General features: G+C 41.0%; 1 protein-coding gene across 3 annotated transcripts in view; it reads left to right on the forward strand.

Moving 5' to 3' along the window:
* Positions 1-620: 620 nt before the first annotated feature.
* Positions 621-21,279, forward strand: part of ROBO2 (roundabout guidance receptor 2) — a 1,527,115-nt gene continuing 1,506,456 nt past the window's right edge. For 2 of the 3 annotated variants that reach the window (XM_043538357.1, XM_043538373.1), the window contains exon 1: positions 621-746. The gene's annotated coding sequence lies outside the window, so the exon portion shown is untranslated. Of the gene's footprint in view, positions 747-3,622; positions 3,650-21,279 lie in introns of those variants that run through there. The other variant, XM_043538358.1, reaches the window with a different exon arrangement.

Raw genomic sequence — 21,279 nt, forward strand, 5'->3', positions numbered from 1 at the left:
AAATTACCGCTAATTTCCTCCTATCATTTCACAATATTTCCCGGCTAATCAGCTCCTGAATGTGCAGAATCGGCGCAGCCAGTTGTGCACACGCTGGGATCTCGCCAATTGACAAACTCCCAGCGCAAACCATCCTGGGGCGTTCGGGCACCTTCCAAAGTTCTCCGGCACAGCTGGTCGGGGGGCTGCCTGATTGCTGCTGCTCGGACGAGGTCCTTGCAGAGCTGGCCGCCTTGGCGGGCAGGAGAAAGCAGCGCTGCTGTGGGAGAGGGGAGGAGGCTACTGCACGAAGGCGGCTCTCCCAAGCTGCCCCCTTCTGAATGCCGGGCATTTCCTTAATGTCCCCCCCCCACACACACACACACAAAACCTGGGGGGAGAGTCTCCCATTCGCTCACTGAAAGGCAAAGCGGTCTCCTGCCTCCCAAGAGGCGGGAGGGACTGTCAAAGGCATCTCCAGCCTGGGAGGCTTCCCCTCAGACAGCCAGGCTTGGCGGGGCTGCGCACCCCCTGCTCTGCCCGGCCCCCCAGGTGAGCAGTGGCAGGAGCCCCGCAAGCGGGCGGCGGGGTCTGGCTGGAGCGGGGCGGGCTCCTGCTCGGGAAGGCAGCGCCCCGCAGACCGCGCCGCCCCTCTCCTCCCCTCGGGTGGCAGCAGCAGGAGCGGCGGCGGCGGCGGCGGCAGCGCCCGCTTCTCACCCCCCGCCGCCCTCTCTCTTGGAGGGGCCGGGGCAGGCGGACAAGCCGAGGTGAGGCCCGGGGGGCGCGCGATGGACGGAGCCCAGCCCCGCGCGGGGGGACAGGCTGGGGGCGCCCGCCAGCCGGCGGACGTGCGCTGCGACTGGTGGCAGGTGTGGTGGGGGTGCGGGGAGGCTGCGGGGAGGGCGATGGAGCTGAAGCAACTTGAAGGCAGCGCCCGGAAAGGTGAGAGGCGATCGGCGATGCCTTTGCTACCCCTGCCCCCGCGGCCCCGAGAGCCGAGTTAAGGGTCGCTCAGCGCAACACTCCGGCACGGGGGGGCAGGAGAGACCGAGGGGGTCTCCTGGGGGATGGTGAAGATGTTCTGCCCGGGGCAGGGCTTGTTGGTTTGCGGGGGGGGGACTTTTTTTTTTCTTTTTGCAAAATGATTTTTCTGCTTCAGGCAACCGATTGCTCAGCCTTGTAGGTTGCCAATTGCTCAAGACTCCCCCGCTGCCTCCTGGAAGGGAGGAGAGAGCATTAGTTGAGCCAGCCTCTGAGATGTGGCAATCTCGTTTGGATGCTGTAGGGTGCTCTCCTAGAATATCAGGGTTGGAAGGGACCTCAGGAAGTCATCTAGTCCGACCCCTTCCTCAAAGCATGACCTATCCCCCAATTTTTGCCCCTATTGATCAACTAACTCTTTCAAAGGACAAAAAGAGAAACAGTTTTCATATATATAAACATATAGCTGAAGAATGCAAGGGCAAGAAAGGACATTTATACTCAAGATTCCACACAAGTATGTAGTTTATTATTACTACTTATTGGATACTTTAAAAAAAGGCAGGACTGCAGCATTAGCCTCTTTGTTTTAAAATATTGGGTCAGATCCTCACTGATTCTAAAGCAGATGAGCAGCATTGACAATATTCACTTGGTGAGAATCTGCCCATTATATTAAAAGTTAAAGAATTTTCTTTATTAAAGGAAATGGGATTTTTTTCCTGGGTGAAGAATGTGATACTGGGCAATTACTCCAGATTTGAATTTACAGCACATGTGATTGATTAATTAAAAAGTTGTTGGTGATTATTTGGTCCTTCATTCCTTTATTACTATTATTAGATAATTATAACACATCATTGGGGAATAGGATGTTACATAATTCTCTTTATACACTATTACAGAAACAGTGATGACAAATGTACAGGTGGTTGTATTACTAGGGTAGTTGCTGCACAAAGTAAGCTTGGGAAATAAGAACTTTTATGTAAACGCAAATGGAATTTGTTGATTAAAAATTATACATATACACAAATTTTTAACATTTATACTATATATTTGGCTGTAGATATCTCTTATCTGGTAAGACTATTAGCTCATATGCAATTTAGTTTTGGCACTGTTAAGTGGAAAACAAGACAATGATCTTGTCAGATAAGAAATCTACAGCCATATGTATAAATGCTTCTTTTCACTCTCGAGGTAATATTTGTCCCTATGCAGAGGACTGGCACATGGCCAATGTATCACTTAAGACCTCAAAATAAGGTTTAAGTGGGACTTCAATGGTGCACAGGCTTTGTGCTGCTTCGTTGCATAGGTGCGAATTTCAGTATTACTGTGCAGAATTGGCATGTTACTCCAATATTGTTTAAGTAACTCTTTGGGAGAAAATTTTCTCTATATCATCAGCATAAACCTAGAGTATCTCTATTTAAGTCACTAGAGCTAATCCAGATTAACACAGAACAGAATTTGGCCCCTTAGTACTAAAATATGTATTGAATACATCAAATTCATTGGGAAAACTTAGTCTATAGCAAGTTATATGAGTGAATGTTGAGGGGAAAAAAGAATTCAATTGGTTGAAAGTGTGGATTTGTTTTATCATATTGAGCCAAATTCATCAAAATGTGACATAACAATCAGGCAAGGTTAGATTTAATTGGTGACCTTTCGGAGGTTCAAGTCTTAGATGTGGTATTGCTCCTTCCTCTTGTCGTTCATTGACCTCTTTGTGATGCTGAAACAAATACAGCTTTTCAAAGGTGAGAGGTCCTCATATTCTTCCATGACTGGCAATTGAAATTTTCCCAACATAACTGAAAAATTGGAAGGCTAGGTTTTTGTTTAGAGAGTACTTTGAACTGGTGTTTTTCTTTCTCAGTGAACTGAGCAGTGGAAAAAGGCTTTGTCTGATGTCAGTTCCCTTAGAAGATTCAGATTGTTCTGTGAAGTAGCTGATCTGAATGATCTTAGGGAATTGACATGAGACTAAACCTTTATCCATGGTTCAACTCCCTGAAAAAGCTGAAGAAAACTCTCAGCTCTAGGGCTTTCTCTTAAGACTTTGAAGGTTGAATGCCTGTTACAGTGGGAGCTGAAAATGACAAGGAGAGTGTAAGGGTCCCTTGTGAAATACTATTGTGGGAGGCCGGAGATTGTGTCTACACCTGGGAAATAACAGGATCCTACATATTTAATGATGTGTTTTTCTGAGTGTGATCACAGTTTGTAGTTAGTCTCTTTGATCTTCTGCTTTTTGGTTTTATTTTATCTTTTAAAAGAAAGAAACAAAACCCAACCCAATAAAACCCAAACAAACAGCCATAGAAACCTTTGCTTTCCCCATCCTCTTCTAAAAATGTGGCCAGGGCCTAGATTAGGCAATATGAAGTTATGGACCAATGATAGGTTGAAGATTTCATATCTCACAGCTCATCATAGTCAGAAATGGGAACTTTATACCTCCAAAATGTCAAGAATCATCTCTGAATTAGATGTTTTTAGCCCTGGTAGATCATAAGAGATCTCTCCTTTACATCATGATATTGTTATGCAGAAAAACATTATTTAAAGCAATTTTTAGAAGTTTCTCAAATTTATTAGCTACCGTCTTTCTTACCCCCAACAGGCCCAGACAGCTGAATTCTGGGGAGTCAGTCCATATTGACCGAGGGGTATAAAGGTAGTCAATAAAATATTGAAACACACTAAACTATTTCCATAACACTTTTCACTTTTCTGTTAAATATTCAGAAAACATAGTGAAGTGGTCTAAAGTTTTTATTGGCATGTGTTCGGGATGACCTACCTAACTTACCTATGCTTTTCTGACTCAGAGGCTATTCCAAGGTCATGCCAATACAAAATTATGTTCGCTTATATCCAGTTCTGAAATTTCCAGATGTTGCATTATCACTCTTATCTGGTTATAATGGAAACAATAACACTGCAGGATTTTAAAGATACAATTTACATAGAGCATATGTCATGGTTATGTTTTGTAGCAAATATGTTTCAAAATTAGATTGTCATTCAAAGAGCATTAATTACCCTTCTCAAGCAAATGTAGCAATAAAACAATTCTTATTTGTTGTCCTATTTTTTTTAAAACCATACTTTTTTCTGTGTTGTAAATTGGAGGACTGTGTCATCTTAAGAATTCCTTTTCTGTTACCAAAACCATTATTTAGTGTGAAATGCCGTTTTGATTGATTTACTGCAAATTAATTTTTGCTGCCCTATATGTTTCTCCCTCATTTTTCTTTAAATTATGTTGTAAAATAAAGTGATGTGTTTTAGTGGTTGTTGTGAAGAGAGCATTATCCTTCTTACTCCCTCATCTGTCAGAAAGAAACCATTAAGAAAAGTGTAAATTAACGTTGTCTGATTACGCTAGTGAGACTGACCTTTAAATCCATAATTTTTTTCAGGAAAATAGCTAATTAGTTCCTGCAATTGGTCAAATTTCAGAAGGAAGTAAAAATCTATATATCTGCAGATAGATTATATTGTTGGTTCTTTATTTTTTAAATGGCACTGTTGTATATGCTATATATTTCATTTTCTGGATTTGTGTGTATGAATGATAGAAAGTCTACTTTTTCCTCAAAAAAGATGTTTGCATGTTTAAAAAATATCATGCAGTTTGTACAATAGTACCTACATAGAATACTATAGGTCTGATTCTCAGTTATACTAAGGCCCTTTATATAGCTCTGGCAACATAAAGAGGACTCAAAGTGGGTGGAAACAGCTCCTTGACAATGCAGAGAGACTCCCCAGCCAGTGTAGTATTGGTGAAAGAGCTCTGGACACACCCTGCTTTCAAACTCCAGTGATTCAAAGATCCCAAGGCTGGAAGGGACCCATTATGAAGATCTACTCTGACTTCCTGTATAATACAGGCCTTAGAATTTCCCCAAAATAGTTCCTAGAGCATATCCAATCTTGGTTTTGAAATTGCCAATAATGGAGAATCCAGCACACCCGTTGGCAAGCTGGTCCAATGGTTGATTACATTAATGGTTTAAAAAATATGCCTTTTTTCAGAATGAATTTGTCTATCTTCAGTTTCCAGCTATTGGATGATGTTATACCTTTCTTTGCTATATTGAAGAGCCTATTGTCAGATGTCTGTTCCCCATATTGGTCCTTTTAAGCTGTGATGAAGTCACTTTTTAACCTTCTCTTTGTTAAGCTCAATAGCTTGAGCTCCTGGAGTCTATCACTGTAAGATGTTTTCTAGTCCTTTAATTATTCTGGTTACTCTTCTCTCTACCATTTCCAATTTTTCAGCATCCTTTTGGAACTGTCAGCACCAGACAGAATTGGACACAGTATTTCAAAGTAATTCAGTAGTTACAACTTGTAACTGTACAACTGTACCACTTGTAAATATAGAGGTGAAATTACTTTTCTATTCTTACTCGAGATTCCCCTGTTTATGCATCCCAGGATCTCATCAGTTCTTTTGACCACAGTATCGCATTGGGAGCTCATGTTCAGTTGATTATCTACCATGGCCTCCAAATCTTTTTCAGAGACACTGTTTCCAAGGATAGAATCTCCCATCTTGCAAGTATGGCCTACATTCTTTGTTCCTTGATATATACATTTTACATTTAGTCATATTAAAATGCATCTTGTCTGCTTGCACCCAGTTTACCAAGCAATCAAGATCAGTGGTGGGCAACCTGCAGCCCGCGAATAGACTACTCTGATGGGCTGCATGTGGCCCATGGACTGCAGGTTGCCCATCACTGATCTAGATTGCTCTGAATCAGTGACTTGTGCTCTTCAATATTTACCACTCTAATTTTTGTGTTATCTGTAGACTTTATCAGTGATGATTTTGTTTTCTTCCAGGTTATTGATAAAGGTGTTAAGTAATGTACCAAGAAGGGATCCCTGCAGGGATATTCTAGTTTTTTAATTAAAATGTCGTGTGGTATCAAGTCAAACACCTTACTGAAGTATAAATATATTATGTCAACGCTATTACCTTTATCAACCAACCTTGTAATAGCATCAAAATATCATATTAGTTTGACAGGATCTACTTTCATTATCTTGTCCAGATTGATGTCAGGCTGACAGGGATATAATTACCCAGGTCATCCCATTTACTCTTTTTAAAAATTGTCACATTTGCTTTCTAAGGTTGCTCTAACTTGTGCTCTTCTTCTTTGTGGACTCAAGAAGTGGAGAACAGCTACACTATAGGGAACTCTATTCTTGGAAGCAATAACTCTGAAAAATATGTGGGGGGTCATGGTGAATAATCAGCTGAACATAAGCTCCAGTGCAACCCTGTTGCTAAAAGAGCTAATGCTCTTTTGGATCCTTGGATGCATAAACAGGGGAATCTCAAGAAGGAGTATAGAAGTTATTGTAGCTCATATTTGCAACAAGTACATTTTTTTTTAATCATTGAAATACTGTTCAGATCTGGAGCCCACAATTCAAGTAGAATGTTGATAAATTAGAGATAGGAGCTATAAGAATGATTAACGGATTAGAAATCACGCCTTATAGTGAGGGACTCAAGGAGCTCAATCTATTGAGTCTAACAAAGAGAAGGTTAAGGGGTGACTTAATTACAGTCTATAAGTACCTACACAGGGAACACATAATTATTAATGTGCTCTTCAGTGTAATAGAGAAAGGTATAACATAATCAAATGGCTGGATGTTGAAGCTAGAAAATTTCAGACTGGAAATAAGGCACAATTTTTTAAAAGAATAATTGGCCATTGACTCAATTTACTAAGATAAGTGGTGAATTCTCCATCACTGACCATTTTAAAATCAAGATTGGATGTTTTTCTAAAAGATCTGCTCTAGGAATTATTTTGTGGAAGTTCTATGACCTGTGTTATACAGGAGGTCAAACTAGATGATCCCAGTGGTCCCTTCTGGTCTTGGAAGCTATGAACCCTGAGGCTTCTCTGATTTACACCAGAGGCCGGACAGGCCCTGAATGTGCCAGAATATGATGTGGCAACTGAGAATCAGGCCTGCATGTTTTACTGAAGCTAATAAAATTAACTTTTTGTACCAGAGATGGGCTGAAAACAAGACACCTGACCTCCACAGGTACCATCAAAATACTTTAGCATAGTTCGGGAGCGCCTCATAGCATGTACTTTTTTTTTTTTAAAGTATGCATCTGTTATCTGTGACATCACAGCCAGTATTCAATCAGTTGTAGGACTGGGGAATTTATCAATAATAAAACACAGAAAAAAGAGTAGGGGAAAGAGACACAATGTTAAACCAAAGCATAAAAACCATAATGTTGACCAAATGTCTTATTTTTATTATTTTTGTTGACCCCCCCCCTTCATTTGTGTTTCTATTAGAAGGTAATGTAAGAAAACCTACTTTTCAATATTTTTGTTTTGTATGTTTGTTTGGTTTTTGTGTGTGTGTTTGGGTACATTTTAATTGAAACTCCTCATCCTATTCTGTAATGGTGTGTTTACTCATCTCTTGATTTTTTTTCCTGTGTGTGGGGGTGTGTGTGTGTTGTTTTCTCCTAACCTATTCTTATTTTCCATGTTACAGCTCCTCTAGGATGAGGAATGTGATATATAAAGCAAGTTGTTAGGTGGCTAAGTTTAGAGTGTGTCTTGTTAGTGCCAAGTTTTGATGGATTCCTGTTTTCATGGTACAGAGGTATATAACAACTTCCAGCTCTTCACTGCATACAACTCATCACAGCAGAGCATACATCTCTTATCCAATCTACAAGTTTGACTGGAGAATTCCTTGCTATATCTGGTCACAATGACATCAAGTGGAAGAATGGTCACAAACACATTCTCTGCATTGTGTAATACACATGAGGCACTGCAAGGGACATCTTAGCAAATGGACAGAAGCTGTCCCTTCAAGCAGTCAGGAGTGTGATTGGTGAGACAGAGGAGGTGAAGAGAACCTCTCCAAATAGTAGTTGGGAATGAAGGGCGAGCATAAGAGATAGTTGTGCTATAAATATTACATACTGTGCTAACATCTAGAATAATCATATCTTTGTGTTGAAATAATGGCATTGTCACAGCACGTGGGGTCAGGTGTTCTCAGTTATTCCGAACAAAGTTGCAGAGAGACACTACATCTGACAAATGTGTGGATTATTTTGTGATTAAGACATTTCTTCATAAATCACTGGATACCATGTTAAATGGGACACCTAATTGATTTTGTAGGTATTTCTACATCTCATGAGGCTAATATTAAAATATTTTGAAGCAGATGTATTTGTGCATCATTCCTTCCTTATATCATATTTTTAGGCCAAGTCATTTTCACACTGCTTTAGACAAACTACATGTTCTGAAAAAAATCCGTTGCCAAATTCTGTACTGATGTAGGCAATGTCCAAAAGTATTTTCAAGACTTCATGTCTAACCTTCAAATATTTTATCAAGTGTTTGCAGAGTGATAGTTTTAAACATATGAATGTAATTCAACACAGCTTTTTCTGTGTGATGGCCTCCTATTTCAGATATGTTAGCATGGCACTCCTATTAATCATCATAAAGATAATACATGAAAAACCCAAAATAAGTATCCAAGTTCTCTGATAATTGTGATTGATTTACAGCATATGGAACCATTATTATCACTCACCTACTTCAAGAATTTCAGTGCTCACATTTTCTCCCTTGTAGGCACCATTTACTTGTTCAGAGTGACCAACAGTTCATGAAAAATGTATTATTCCTCTACTCACTCTTCATTCTTCATATTGTATTGACAGCAGTCAGTTGTCTGAGATTTCTTAATGCATCATAACTTTCTCTTGCTGTATGAGATACCAGATTAAAACAAAACAAATGGTTTTACACACCAGGAGTTGATTATATTGATTTTGAACTATTAATGCAAAAGTAGATTGTGTGAATGATTGCACTTAGGGAACCCAAGCTTACTGGTCACACTTTAATTTACTCCTTGCTTTTGTTTTTTCTCCTGTCAGTAACATGCTTAGGCCAAAAAAATCAGAGGAGTGCAAAACTTGTAGAATTAAAGCTGCAAGCAGATAAAACACCAGTTGTTTTTGGTCTTGCTACAAAACTGAACCACTGGGCAGATCCAGCAAGGTTTACAAATACTTTGAATGAACTTGGAACAAGTTTTCAGTGATAGGAAGAAAGCTTATAGTTTGCTGTAAGAAACTTTTAATTCAAAACTTAGCCATTGTGAGATTTATTTTAAATCTGAAATTCAAAACTAAATGCATGTTTCTAAAGAGAAAAGTTTTGCAAGAAAATGGTTGCAAAAATCTGAGTTTTTCACAGCTGGTTATTACAAATGTAACCAATACATGGTGTTGTAGTTTGTGGTATGTTAGTCACATGTGAGTGTTGTGGGTTTTTTTTTTATTTTTGTTTTTTGTTTTTTTTTAAAAGGAAAGATGGAGTTCTATACATTTGCTGTTGACAATCAACCATGTTTTATTTTCATTCTCTCCCCCAAAATGGACATATCTAACTTTGTGTAGTCAACTCTTGCTATTTTATCATGAGTCTTGAGATACTTGGTATTTTTCTTAACCCCCCAGGACTTGGATTCATGGGATACATGAGAAGCTCAGCTGTCAAAAGTCAGTTTCTGGCCATCATGGTTGTTGGAGAAAAGCTTGAAACCATTAATGTTCAAAATGTTCACAGCTAGATGCCCAATTTTAGGTTCCCAAATATATATTTGGGATATCTATAGTATAGGTGGGTTTCTTTATTTCATGTTAATTTTTATTTTAACTAAGTGTTGTAGGTGCCTAGTGTGTCTGAAATGTGTCCTTTTTGGTTTTAAATCTCTGAAGAAATAAAAATATTTAGACACCTATTTTGAAATAAGTTGGCCTTTGTGCAGATATCACTAGTACAGTAGCTATCATATAGCTGTAGGTTTTTTTTGTTTCATATATCAAGCTATTATTTCATTTAAATCTGTAAACAATCTGATGTTAAAGAGCAATTGTAATCACAGAAATAAGGAAGTCTGGCAACTTTGCATTTTTATGTCACATTTAAATTGGAGAGTATAGAAGAATCAGTGACTACTTGAATTCTGCAAGGTTCTTGGAGCAGATTTTAGCCCCTAGTAAATAACTGCATTAATTATTGAACATATTGTTGAATAATCATTAATTACTAAGTGATGTTCTTAATCACAGTTAAATGTGTTTTTGAAAGTTTGTAATTACTATATATAATTTTATGGCCGACCTTTTTAACTCTGAGAGAACCAGTACAAACTACAGAGGACTAGACTGTAGTTTCACCATAAGCTTTTCCCTAAGCATCATGATTCAGAGAGTTCTCTCTAGGAAAGTAATCTATGCATGCTGAATACCAAGTGCAACTGCACTGGATGCCATCCTGCTGATCCACTCCATACGCACCTATGTGAACACTGGAATAGTGGTTCCATGAAAGCTACTGTCCCTCTTGTGCTGTGATCCACTATGGTATTCCTAGTGCGGGGTAGTAAGGAGATACCAGATGCTCTCTTACCAGTATGTGTACACAACTATGGTTACAACTGTGCCCAAAGTGACTGATATGGCTTTCTAAAGGGCACAAGTTACGTACAAGGACCCATTCAGTTAAGTTCCATATGCTAACTGGGAAATTTAAAATGACATATGGAATTTCACTACAGAAAATTTCATTTATTTGTGTTAAGGATCTGCCTTGAGTCCATAACAACCACCATCACTACCAAAATTAAAACAATTGGATGCTCTGGCTTGGAATCCTGCTGTAATGGCAATAAAAGCAAAATGCAGTGAAAAAGGGATGGTCAAGCCAAACTTGCCTTGCTTTTGTGGGTTTAAATCAGAAGAACCTTAGCATTACTGTTGGTACGTATGGTAAAAAAGGTCTTGACCTTGCAATGAGCTCTTCATGGGTAAATTCCTGCTCCCCCAGAGAGCTCACTGGAGGATCAGGACCTCAAATTGCAATATCTTTCATCTGGTCATGCACTAAAAGGAGGGAAGCAAAAATACAAATAAAAAAATCAGTGAGATAAATCTCTTGCGAGGCAAAGTCAAAATCAACACCAAAGTAATATTTTTAATTCAGATAATTATTTTTTAAAGACTTGGGGACGGAATCTTCCTTCATTTTAGAATTTGTATTGTGTGCTTGCAAAAGTCTTAGTCTAACATTGACATTCCCTCAGGCATCAATGTTTTCTGATTATAACCTTCAAAATCTTTTGAAGATCTGATTTTGATTTTTTTTTAAACAGTACATTATTTTTGGATGACTTGGGTAATGCTGCACAGCCCTGATATGTGACAGAAAATCCTGTTTGTGAATACCGTTTAGAGGAGGATCCACTTGGATGGCAAATTTTGGTGGCTGCCACTTCCTGACAGCTACTGACCAGTAGAACAGATTGCTGGGAGTTTTAAAGGACAAAGGGTACAAGGCAAAATCTGTTCTGAACCTGTGACTTAGACATTCTTTCTCACCAGTTTAGTGTGTTAAATTTAACAGTGTGTTAAATATTGACTTTTTTCTTTCTATGGTAGCATTACCCTGCTTCTATTGTGGTTCAATAATATGCCTTTCCTGTACTATGCATAGATGCAAATTTCAAATATGAAGGGCTTAAAAGAGGCTACTCAGGAGGGAGATGGCTTTATGTTTTCTGAACCAGGATACAAGTAACTCCCACAGTGCAGAATACAGAATCTGTCACCAAACACAGATGGGGATTTTGCTTGCGTGATTTGCAGTTTCTAGTCATGAGAATTAATATCACTACCTGGTGCAGCAATCTGCAGCAGAGGATGTGACCTCAGATTTTAATAGGGATAGCAGTCCAGGAACCGTGTTTGGGGTCCTACAGGAAGGTCTAGAGATGTTGTTCAGGTTCTTGGAGTGACCAGGTAGCTATTTATCCACAAAGGTTATCTGTTTATATTTAGTTATATCTTGCTTACTATAAATATCATTTGAATTTTCTTTTTTTCAACCACCTGTTAATCAGGATTCACAGGCAAATGTAAGCCAGACACAAGCTATGACTTTATTAACTTAGCCCGCCTCCCTGTTTTTATCCACTTTCCTTCTCTCACATACCAGGTACGTACAGCCTTGCTTTAAGAAACCTCTCGGGATCCAAGCCTTTTGTTGGTTAGAGCCAGGTGTGTGTTATAGCAAAAGGACAATAAAAAACAACAATAAACTTCTGGAGTAAGTTAATTAAGTTGCCTTGGATAAAGGCTTTTAATTAATTATTAATAATAAAAATAAAGCTAGGAGTTGGTCATGGTAGTCACCGATTCTGTGATTTTTTTTAAAATTTTTTTTTGTGTGATCTCTGTAACTTCAGCCTCGGATGGCAGAGTTGTCAACCCCCGGTACTGGTGGGGCTGGGGCTCTGGGCCATCAGCCCCTCACACTGGTGGGGCTGTGGCTTTGGCTTGATCCCGGGTGGCAGGAGGTGGGGTGGGGGCCCACTCCTCAGTTTCTGCCAGAGGGCTCAACCTGTGATGCTGGATAAAAATTGTGCATATGTGTGATTTTTTTTTTTTACAGTACTGTACTGTAGTTAGGATCCATGGACTGGGTTCATTATAGCAAAAAGTTGATAATAATGAAGGGCATTATAGTGAGGGTGTATTGTATTTAATTGGGTCTAGTATGGGGTTACAGAGCTCCCACTATATAATCAATAACTCATTGTAGATCTTCAGCCTAATCCTTAGAACTTGGCTCACTTCTGAATCCTCTTGCCCTACCCCACCATGAAGGGGATAAAGGATACCAAGGGGGACTTTGCTCTGTGAAGACTTCAGCTCTCCTTTTTTGCTTACAGGCAAAGTTCTCCCTGCCATGTCTGGGAGCTGACCCTTTTAGCCTTTATCTGTACTGGACACAGGTCGTAAGTTACCATGAACTAAACATTCGTACATTACCTCCTAAAATTGGAATTCCAGGTCTCACTCCTTTTAATCTAAGATGGCTTCCACAATGCTCCAAGGAAAGCAAAAATCCCTTCTGACCCTGCTAATATGGCCCAATGGGGAAAAAAATCCTTCTTGATACTGAGAACAGCTGATTGGTCAGACCCACAGGATCCTGGAAATGCAGCTCTGTGTACCAGGAACTAGATCAGAGTTTCTCAATGACCAGTCTGTGGATGGGCACCACTTCCTGAGATCTCCCTGATACAGTTTAGGAAGTCAGCAAGTTGGTCCCTGGTATCAAAAGGCTGAGAAACACTGAACTAGATGACCTCTTCAGGTCTCTTCCAGTTCTATCTCAAATACAGGGAAGGAGGGCAGGACAGCAATCTCAGCATGGCCCCAGCTTCCTTGGAAGGCTTTAAACTAAAAGATGGGTAAAAATGAATCAATTCCCCTAATCCCTCCCTGGCTTGCCAATGGGAGGAATAGAAGCCCCTTCTGCAGGCCCACTCCCACATGCAGTTTGAAGCAGAAGGAGGGGCTTGGTTCTAGCATGTTTGTGCATGTGTTCTCCTCCCCCTCCTCCAGGTGTTGGCTACCCCATGCTGGCCTGTCCAAACTTCCCTCTGCACCCCAGTGAGACAGGGAAGGGTATTATCCTTGTTTGTGAATATTAGTGGTGCATTAGATTGTAATGTAGGATTTGTGGCCTGGATCCACAAAAGGACTTAGATTTTGTACTGCCTAATTTGTAGTTGCCTAGAAAATCACTGGAATCCATAAAGCCTGACTGAGGTACCTATGCTCCCTATATAATAAATGTTGAGAGATTCCTTAGAATGGGATCTACCAAAAGCAAGTATGCTAGGTGGGGAGCTGCCTAAGCTAGACAATGGGAGATGCCTATGAGATCACTGTATCTGAGCTCTGCCCCATCTCACAGTTTGGCATCGAGGTCTGAGCTGGAGGCGGGTGCCTATCTTTGTTTGTGATCCACAGCTGGTAACCCATCCACTATAGTCCAATGGCTTATATGCCTATGCCGTTCCTTATAAGAATGGCTTAATCAGCTGTATAACACCACACAAAACAGCTGGTGGTGGGTGGGTAAAAGTGTCCACACTCTTATAACCTTTTAGCCCACGGAGGAGGGAATTCACCCATGATGTTGCAGATCCCAGTTTAATTCTATCCTCTGCCTGATAGGGAGAATGGATTTGAATAGGGTTCCTCCACCACTCAGGTAGGTAAGTGCCCTAAACCCTGGACTGTAGAGTCCCTCACCCTTTTACTGCCCAATTAATATTTAACTATTGAATACAAAGTGGAATGGCTTCAACAAGAGTGTTGGAAAGAGCTTCCTATTAGAAAGAAAAGGAGTACTTGTGGCACCTTAGAGACTAACAAATTTATTTGAGCATAAGCTTTTGTGAGCTACAGCTCACTTCATCGGATGCATTTTCCACTGAATGCATCCGATGAAGTGAGCTGTAGCTCACAAAAGCTTATGCTCAAATAAATTTGTTAGTCTCTAAGGTGCCTCAAGTACTCCTTTTCTTTTTGCGGATACAGACTAACCCGGCTGCTACTCTGCTTCTTTTTAGAGTATCACATAGTCCAACGGTTAGGGAACTTATCAGAGAAGTAGGAGAACCCCTACGGGTAGAGGGGGGAATTGAACCAGGGTCTTTTGTATCTTGGGTGAATATGTGAAACACCAGGCTAAAGACAAGGGAGGCCAGCTCTTGACTATTTTGTGTGGTTAGATATGCTCAGAGCATGCCTACAGGATCAGGCCCAATAAGCAAAATAGGCAGGGGAATGCTTGTCTCCATCTGGTTTGAGGATTGTGCTGGGGCTGAGGCATGAGATGTGCACTGCTGCCTCATATGCCTATTTCCCAAGGCAGAAACAGAGATGCCTGGGAAACTTTTACAGCAGAAATGTAGGTGACCAATGGGTTTAGGCACCTAGAGGGTTCAGTGGCATCCTTGTAGGAATTTAGGTGTCTAAGCTCCTTTGGGCCCATTTCTTTTGTGCTTTCATGAGAAGGCAATTATGGTATGAAATCACTCTTAGCTCTCCCTATTCAATATAATTAGATTTAAATGATAAAGATAGAGAAAAATAGAATGGAAATTCAAAAGAATCTACAATAAATGTTACAACAAAGTATAAAAGACACATAAATATGCAGCATACTCACATATCTAGTTTATTGGCCACGTGCCTAGGGTAAATTTGTAAAGTGATGGCTCAGAACAAATGAAAGCAAAATGTATTGTAAAACAAAAACGTATTAGCAGCAGAAAGAGTATATAAATGTTGGTTACGATTGCCCAACCAATCAAAGTAACTCCAGACTGCAGGGGCCAAATTCAGTCTCACATAGGTAGTTCCGCTCCCATAAATTTTAATGAGTTGTGTCAATTACACCAGGTTTCAGGTTATCAATATGAAGAAAAGAAGGATCAAAAGGTTTTGTCTAACATAGATACTTCAGTAGAGATCCTGCCTGAGGTGAATCCCAAATTTGTTGCAATCTTTGACTGGTTGCACCTGTGATTTAAATTATCTACAGCTGAACAAACTGTGTCTGACTAGCAGGAAGTGTTTGAAAGATTCAGGTTTTCTTACATGTATATGTACAGTTGTTCTTGATCAGCCAACCTACAGAAAAGGAAGTGGTATTTTTTTCTTAGGTATGATATGGCTAATTTTGTAAATTAGAAAAAACGTGAAACAAACAAAATGAGGCATTTTTCGTTTCATGGGAAAACATATTAGCCTTTCTTCCCAGCTGAAGTTGTACTAATGTCATACTCACAATCATATTTGATTGCTCACTTGTCCAGTTTACCTTTTACTTTGGGAATTTTTTAAAGAAAGTTTCCTTTCTGCTTCAGGGAAGACAAAATTCTATAGAGGTTCAGGGAAACACAGGCAGTTAATTATCTCTTATACCTGTATTGCAGTTCTTCTTCCTCCCTCCCCCCCAATATGTAAAAGAGAACTTCTGCCGAGCTCAGAGAAACCTTAAAAAATAAATTGGAATGCTCCCAAAGTGTTAAAGAGAGTCTTAATATTTAGTGATTTCTTAATCAAAAAAGGATTACAAGAAACCCAGTTCTCTGCAATACTGTCTCTTGAGAGCTCATCTTCATCAGCTAACTAAAATGGAAGAATAGAATATTTCTTAAACAGACTGACCTGTTGTACTCACTAAAAAGTCACTATTTTTGTTAAATTAACATAGTTGCTCTGGACTGCTGGCTGTGCTAAATTTCTGTAATTGTTAATCAGACAGAAGTAATGTATCAGGAATAATCAACCAGTAGACTGCTAATACATAAAGTAATAGCACAGTAAATAGGCTTCATTGTCTACTCTATAAGTGCAATTGTATGTAATTATAAAAATGTTTGACTAAAGTAAAAAACTTTCTGCATGTATTGTGAAAAGCATGGTTTAGGATTAAAAAGAAGTAAACTTTTTTTGGGTTTGGAGTCAGATTCTCCATTGATAGATTATGCTCATAAATACAATTTCAGTAACTTGATGGTGGTAACACATTTTTTTAAGCTCAGAAAAATGGTACCCTTCTATACAAGGGTCAGTATTCAGTCATATCTGCTGACTTTAGACATATCTACTTCTGTTAGTTGCCATATCCTCTTTTTCCTACGCCTCCAAATTCCATTACACTGTACTTGAAGAGTTCATTGTTGGAATGTGTGACCATATGTAATAGTCTTTTATGATCCTTGATGCTTGACATTTGATTACTCATATTATTATCTTTACATAGCTATAAATATACTAGTGATCCAAAAACTACCCAGCCCTCTTACATAATTCAGGCGCAGTAGATAAATCTATTTCCTTTAAAAAGAGATCGAGGCCAAGGGAAGCCCTATTTTGAATTTAACCCTGGGCTTTAGTTTGCTGCTTTTGCCTTGCAAGAATCTTTTGAAGGAAGTGCGGCAAACTTGAGAAACTCCTCCCCACCCCCTCAGCCCATCTAAGTTTCCCTTCTGACCTGTCTCTCAATTCCACAAACTTTGTTTTTGGTTTTATAATTTGACATGTCAATAAGCAGAGTGCTCTTTGAATTCTGACGATACAATTCAAACACATTAGGAATGAGTAGAATAGAAAATGATGTAACCAGAAAGTGGTGCACATTATTTATTTAAATTCATGTTGGTGACTCTCTGTTAAAAAAAATGTGTCATACATGGATATGAATGAAGAAGCAGTAGGCATTTGGAACTAGAATGAAGCCCAGTATTTATGATAGCACAGCAAATCAGTAAGCCATGTTACCATTACTAGGCATTGGGTCCAGAGTGCAGCATGGAGGAATAGTCTATATGAAAGGACAGTATGCCAAGTCTCACCCCAGGACTTTCACTGTACTGTAGCAGTGTTCTCATAGGACATTATTGTGAGGCAAGCTTGCGTGCTGTAGATTCGCATCCTGGCTTGCCATGCAGTAACTTGCTATGTAGACCTTTGCATGCTGCTCTAGTTATCCCACAGATCCCTGATGCTTTTATACGTGCCCCTAGCCTAAACTGCATTTTCACTGGTTGAACACAGCAGGAAGAAAGTGCAGTTCAGGTCACACGTCAAAATCTGTATCAGGCTTTGACTTGTTTGATTCCTTTTTCTATTGTGTATTACAGAGATGTGGACCTGTGAGCTTCCCTCTTATTTTTTTTTCTCCTACAAACTAATACTTCACACACTTCCAATCTGCTTACACCACCTCATTAATGTCCACATGTGAAACATATGTTTTAAAAAACCATTTATCATATTTAATAAAATGTAGACATTGATTCCTATGCAGTTTCTAGAAGTAATTTTAATGATTTCAGGTTTTTGATATTTATAGTAAAACTGGCATGGATGCAGATAACATGAAAATTCAGCATTTATGAAATGCAAGCTTTCTGTAGATAAAGGAAAATTGAAAATTATCTTTACTTCTATTCATTAAAATCCCAAAGTAGGTAAATAACTAATTAAACACCATCTGTTTGCTTACACTACACTAATAAAAATGAATCTACCCTTCTATCTCTAAAACCAATTCTTTGCCAATTTTTTTAACAGAACACTACTTCTGTGAATGTGTAGTAATAAAAAGCACCCTGGGTATTTACAGAGCTTTGTGCCTTTGGACAATGATTTCAGTAGTCTGTTCTTCCCACAAATTCCTTTTTCCCTCAATACTTGCAGCATTTCCATGTTTTTTGTTATCCCTCAGCAGTGCAGCCAATGCATTAAGGTGTAGGAAGCAGCTGCCAGGTGATAGCCAGAGAAAGTGCTATTTTGCTTACAGACCAGCAGTGCTACTTGAGGATATGTGACAATTTCTCAGGGAATTCAGGACTTGTTGTCCCTCTCTCTAGGGTAACTTGCTGGAGCTAAAGTACGTGTCAGCGCCCGGACACTACAGGCTCTTAGCCCTCCAAACAATCTCCTCAAAAGTTCTGCCAGTCTTTATTTTGCCTTCCAGGTTAACTTTGTGTGCAACTTAAAAGCATTCCCCTATAGCAGTGGTGGGCAACCTGTGGCCCATGTGGGACACATCAGGGTAATCTGATTGTGGGCCGCAAGACATTTTTCTGGCATTGACTGTCCACAGGCATGGTCCCCCACAGCTCCCATTGGCTGCGATTCGCCGTTTCTGGGCAATGGGACATGCTGGCTGCCGCTTCCCGCAGCTCCCATTGGCCAGGACGGTGAACAGCGGCCACTGGGAGCTGCGGGGGACCATGCCTGCGGACGGTCAACATCAGCGAAATGTCTCGCGGCCCGTAATCAGTTTACCCTGATGGGCCGCAGGTTGCCCACCACTGCCCTACAGTACCCAGCCTCTGTCACTGGACACTCACAAAAATCACCAAGGACCCTGTCTCCAAAGAGCCAGTAGTCACACCAGCCTGCTAGACCAGCTGAGGATTCACACTTTAATATATTGCACTTAGGTGAACTTATAGTAAAACCATGAATAAGTTTATTAAAAAAGAACAGAGATTTAGGTGATACTAAGCAAAGATAATAGAAGCAGAAAATGATTACAAATAAATAGTCCAGAAAACCTTTGAAAAGTATTCTTGCTGTTTGTTCCTCAGAGTGCTGGCTCCATGTCCCCTTTTCTCATTCTCTTGTTAATTTGCTTTTCCTTCCTCCTTGCTTGTTAACTTCATATGCAAATGTAATTTCCTTTGTCTTTAGCCTACTTTGCTGTGTTTACATTCAAGATCAGGGATCAGCAACCTGTGGCACGCGTGCCAAAGGGGGCTCGCGAGCCAATTTTTACTGGCATGCTGCTGCCAGCCCGGGTCCCAGCCACCGGCCCCGCTCAGCTCGCTAAACAGAACCCCAGGCTGGCAGCAGGCTGAGCGGGGCCGGCACCCAGGACCCTGGCTGGCAGGAGCTGGCGGATGGAACCCCAGACCGTCAGTGGGCTGAGTGGCTCACCCGCTGACGGTCTGGGGTTTTGTCCGCCGGCCCCGCTCAGCCTGCTGATGGTCTGGAGTTCCAGCTGCTGGGTGAACAGAACCCCAGGCTGGCAGCAGGCTGAGCGGGGCCGGCACCCAGGACCCTGGCTGGCAGGAGCTGGCGGATGGAACCCCAGACCGTCAGTGGGCTGAGTGGCTCACCCGCTGACGGTCTGGGGTTTTGTCCGCCGGCCCCGCTCAGCCTGCTGATGGTCTGGAGTTCCAGCTGCTGGCCCCTTGCCAGCTGGGGTCTCGGCCGCCGGCCCTGCTCAGCCCACTGATGGCCTGAGTGAATGGAACCCCAGACCGGCAGCGGCTGAGCTGGGCTGGCAGCCGGGTCCCCAGCTGGCAAGAGCTGGTGGAACCCCAAACTGGCAGCGGGTGAGCTGCTGCCAGTCTGGGGTTCTGTCCACCACCCAGCACAGCCCGCTGCTGGTCTGGGGTTCTGGCTGCCGGCCCCTTGCCAGCCGGGGTCCCGGCCATCGGCCCTGCTCAGCCTGCTGCCGGCCTGGGATACCGGTTGCAGGCCCCACTCACCTCGCTGCTGGTCTGGGGTTCCAGCCACCCGGCCTCCTGCCAGCTGGGGTCCAAGCCTCTGGCCCTGCTCAGACCTTCTGCCAGCTTGGGGTACCAGCAGCCAGCCCAGGGCTCTGCTCCTGGCCTGGGCCCAGCGCTCTGCAGCCCTTATAAAAAATTACACTACGATTAGCTTAAAAACTTAAACTTAAAAACTTTGTATATTACAGTAATCGTTAAAAAATGTATAATGTTAATAAATACATAGGTTTGATGAAACAAAATAGTTGTACTTATGTGCCTGTGCTTAATTTGTGTTTTCGATGATTTACCTTCTAAAAAAATCTCGCATGTCTCGCACCCCCAGGGAGTGCGTGCACCCCAGGTTAAGAACCACTGCACTAAACCGATAAGATCTGCATTTTAATTCAATTTTAAATGAAGTTTCTTAACCATTTTAAAAACCTTGTTTATTTTACATGCAATAGTTTAGTTATAATATAGACTCATAGAAAGAGACCTTCTAAAAATGTTAAAATGTATTACCGGCACGCGAAACCTTAAATTAGAGTGAATAAATGAAAACGTGGCACACCAATTCTGAAAGGTTGCCGACCCCTGACTTAGGCAGACAGGCAAATCGATATTCCTTTGTCTGGGACAAAACCATGCTGGTCTGAGCATATTTTTGGTACACAGACCTACAACTTCTTAATTGTTTCCTGTACCTACATCACACAACGATTATGATGACCAATATGATAGAAATGTTCATCTGATAGTTTATATGACATTCTTTATAGAAAAATCCCATGACAGCAATGTGTTAGATATAGTGAGTTTGTTAGGTATGATAGAAGTTGCTGTTACATGACAGTGAAACCTTTGCCAATGGGCATTGAGCAGCTCTTAGGATCACACAGGGTAACGTGGCAAGATGACAAAACTTATGAGTTAATAAAAACTAATCAAAACAGGGTTGTCTCTCCATCCTGGGATATCTGATCACCATAACTAACTTCAGAGCGTCAAATGTTAACCCTGAAAGAGCTATATGTGTTTCATGAAGAAGCACATCTGATTCTGGGCCAAGTGGTTGGATCACTGATACATATGATTAAATGGTAACTCTGTATGTGTTTCAGAAGATCAGTCTATATTGGTTGGTAGCACTGTGGGCTTACTGGCTACCCAATCCTCGCTGTAGATGTCAGCTGAAATCTTGGTTCATGTCTGTAATGGGGTGCAACCTGGAACTGTGGGACTGCTGTGTCCCCTTAACTCTCCAGCCTGGCTGGTTCCTCACAATGCTTTGCTAGTGACAAGCAGCAAACCCCTCCAGGTGCT

This window comes from Chelonia mydas, chromosome 1 (assembly GCF_015237465.2).
Source record: "Chelonia mydas isolate rCheMyd1 chromosome 1, rCheMyd1.pri.v2, whole genome shotgun sequence".
NCBI classification, from domain to species: domain Eukaryota; kingdom Metazoa; phylum Chordata; order Testudines; family Cheloniidae; genus Chelonia; species Chelonia mydas.